This window comes from Belonocnema kinseyi, chromosome 3, assembly GCF_010883055.1.
Source record: "Belonocnema kinseyi isolate 2016_QV_RU_SX_M_011 chromosome 3, B_treatae_v1, whole genome shotgun sequence".
Taxonomy (NCBI): domain Eukaryota; kingdom Metazoa; phylum Arthropoda; class Insecta; order Hymenoptera; family Cynipidae; genus Belonocnema; species Belonocnema kinseyi.
The window spans coordinates 19,347,642-19,351,585 of record NC_046659.1 but is presented as its reverse complement, the minus strand read 5'-3'; positions in this window follow the sequence as shown (position 1 = coordinate 19,351,585).

The following is a 3,944-nucleotide window of genomic DNA, read 5'->3' as shown; positions in this document are numbered from 1 at the left end:
GTTGAATGATCCCAAAGTGAAATTGAGAGAGGTAGCTAATGCTGCAGGCATATCATTGGAACGTGTGGGCAATATCGTGCATTCAGTTTTGGGCATGAAGAAACTGTGCGCGCGATGGTTGCCGCGTTTGCTCACAGTGGACCAAAAACGAATTCGTGTGACAACTTCCCAGCAGAATTTGGCATTATTTTTGCGTAAGCCGACCGAGTTTTTGCGCCGATTCCTAACCATGGATGAAACCTGGATCCACTACTACACTCCTGAGTCAAAGCAAAAGGCAAAACGGTGGGTTCCGTCGGGCCAAAGTGCTCCGAAGCGTCCAAAAACGCAGCAATGGGTCGGAAATGTTATGGCCTCCGTATTTTGGGATGCACATGGCATAATATTCGTGGATTATCTTGAAAAAGGTAAAACCATAACCGGAGCATACTATTCATCATTTTTGGACCGATTGAAAATCGAAATCGCCGAAAAACGACCGCATTTGAAGAAGAAAAAACCGCTTTATCATCATGACAATGCGCCTGTTCATTCATGCTTAGTTGCACAAGCAAAATTGCATGAAATCGGCTTCGAATTGTTTCTTCAGCCACCGTATTCACCAGACCTGGCCCCCAGCGACTATTACTTGTTCCCTAACCTGAAGAGATGGCTCACCGGTAAGCGTTTCTACTCAAATGAGGAGCTCATAGCTGAAAATGAGGCGTATTTTGGAGACCTTCCGATCGAGTACTTTTCGGACAGTATCAAAAAGTTAGAAAATCGTTGGACTCGCTGTATTGACCTAAATGGAGAGTATGTTGAAAAATAAAACCGACTTTGGCCAAAAAAAACGTCTCCGTGTTTCATTTTTCAGGGACGTATCAGACTGCCTAGTATCATGGGTCGTTTCAGATCCAACGCGCACTTGATCTGCCCACTGCGAAGGCCAGGCTGCCGCTGGTGAAACGCGATTCAGCACAGAGATTCCTCTAGTCATAAAGTTTTTTTAGGTTGGGGATAGATATTTCCGGAGTACACGGATTTTGAGTAATGAAACAAACGAAAAATGCTTTGGGTCTAAAACGACCCACGATTAACCAATCGGGTTAATATTTAAAGTTAACATACTCGCAATGAATTAATATTTACTTTTTAAATGCCTTTTTCGTCATATTCATAAAATATTCATCAGGTAATAGAAAGGGTCTAGACGGGGCCCTACCAATCGTCTGGCGATAAAAGGGCACTATCCGATCGGTATATGTTTAGAATGAATCATCGCATGTTCTAAATGCAAGGAAGTATTTTTCGAACGGAAATTGGCCAACCTTTAATTCTAACAAATATTCTTCAAATTAATTCTGATTAAAAAATATTTTATTTGGACGAATTATATATGTACTTATTTCAAATCTATATTTCATTATTCGAATGAAATCTTCTTTTCGCATACGAATCACTTCACTTTCTTTATCAAACTATGTATTTGAACCACGCTGCTAATAATTATTTAACCTGAATATCAAATTTCTTAATTTAAAGATTAAATAATTTCAAGCGTTTCGGAGCCACCCTACTCTGCAGGTATGAAAATTAAAGGGAGATTTAATTACTCGTTTTTTTCTCGTATCTGTTTTTCAATAATGTAAGGGGCCTTGAATATACATCGTATATACGGGGGCGCCAAAAAGAGCTAAAGAATATCTCTGAAAATTCGGCTTTCTTGAAAACATAGGCCTACATCCTACAAGAAGGGCCTTCCTATTTTATGAGCCACTTACGAATTTCTACCTTTCAGGTAGTTATTCTGGATGAGGACATAGATATACTTATAATTAAATCTTTGGTGTGGTAAAATCTTGTGTAAGGGCGTTGACATTCGAGTTTAATAATTTTTAATTGTGGAAATCTACAGTTTACTACCTTCATTTTTGCAGGTTATCGTGATGAATGGAACCAGTTCATTATGCACTGAAAAAAATTCTTAAAGCCAATTAATGCATTTACTTGAATCCTATTTCTTAGAACCAAGAAAATATTCTTTAACAGAAGTAATTTTTATTGAAACCAGGCATATATTTTTTGTTGATCTAAAAAAATGATTTCTTTGGCTGTATTTTCTTGATTCAAATACATATTTCTTATATTCAAGAAAAGGATTTCCTTAATTCAAAAGGTCTAGATTCGTTGAAATGTTATTAGTCGTTCAAAGAAATATATATTTGATTCAAAGAGTTCGATTCTTTGAACTGATTCGGGACTCATTTGAATCAATAATTTTTCCATACTTGAATCAAGAATGTAGGTTCATTTAAATCAGAGAAATAATAATTTAATTCAAAATAATATTAATTAAATTAGAATTATGTCACTGTGGTCACTGCGCGAACTAAAAATGTGGCCGTCAGGAGTATACATTTTACTTGCAATTTTTATTTTAATAACTTTATTTGTTCATTAAAAACAAAAATTAGTTGGGGGAAGCGAAAACATTATGGTTTTTGTACATGTTTTATCGATAATAAAGTGTCATTTTTTAGAGGTTAAATTTTCGAAAAACCTTCGGAAAGGTGGTTGGAGGTGACAAATAACTCTCCCCCACTTTGCTTGAGTAATAACAATGAGAATTTCGTGTATTTACCCCTAAATTCCAGTGTAAATGGCAGAAACAGCTTCCTTTTCCCAGCTTGTTTTGAGATTAACTATAACGAACCAAGAGAAATTTAACCGTTACTTTAATCAAACCCGATCGCTTTTCCAAGTTTAAAACAAACCTTGAAAATGAAAAAATATATTTAAAAAATAGTTCTCTCGGTTTCCTCGACTGGTCTTATTTTTAATGAACAATTAAAGGTATTTCGGTAAGAATTGCAAATGAAATTATGGAATTCAGAAACCCCATGACCATACAGTATTACTCAAATAAACTTTATTGACAATGAAGTAAATGTATAAATAAAACATTTTAGTTACAAAAATTACTCACCTGTTACAGTACAGCGGGACAGCTACTGTATGTTTACACGATTGACTGGTATCGGTTTTGCAAGAACATGTCATTTTGTCAGTAGACACGGAATATTCTACATCCGAGCCATTATTACAGTTATTTCAAATTTTTAATCTGCCAGTTATCATATGTGGATCTTTGTTAAGGCACTAATTTGAAGACATAAAGCATACAAATCAATGCTTTCACCCGTTTTTGCACTCACACCGCACATGATTATTATGTCAGAATTAATCACTCAAAGCCATACTGATGTGTATACTCCGACGGCCATGTTTTTTGAGCGACCACGGTAGTAAGCGTAGAATAGAGAAAAAATAATGTTTTCAGATTACAGCGCAAAAATGAAGATTATTCCATTATTTTGAATGTGCGATTTTTCCATATGTCTAAAGTTTCACAATAAGAATAAGATACTTGCTAAACTTATCCACTTCTATTTCCATAGCGACCGCCACACAGTTTTCTATTCTCCCAAAGAGAACGTGTTTTCAATATATTAATTCCTTCTAATTGTACCGGTAACGTACCTCACAGAGATATTTTTTATTCCTCAGAAGTGGACAATATTTTGATTTTATTTAATTCCTTTTAATAAGTTCACAAAATATGTGTAATAAGTTGTTTTACTAGGCAGTCTGATAAGTATCTGAAAATTCTAAGAGATGGCATTATTATTCACTAATGTCGCCCATTTTCGTCGAGCTTGATCCTTCAAATGACGCCTGTCAAAACTTCAGCCATTTATGTTTACGTATTTACAAGTTACAGCACTGAGAAGCGACTAACCTTCGAGTTTTTTTTAATATGGAAAAATCTGAGTTTCGAGTTTTGATCAAACACTATTATTTTCGCAAGAAAACGATATCCGAGACCAAGGCCAAGCTGGATAAGTATTACCCGGACTCTGCACCGTCGATTGGAACGATTCATAAGTGGTTTACTGAGTTTC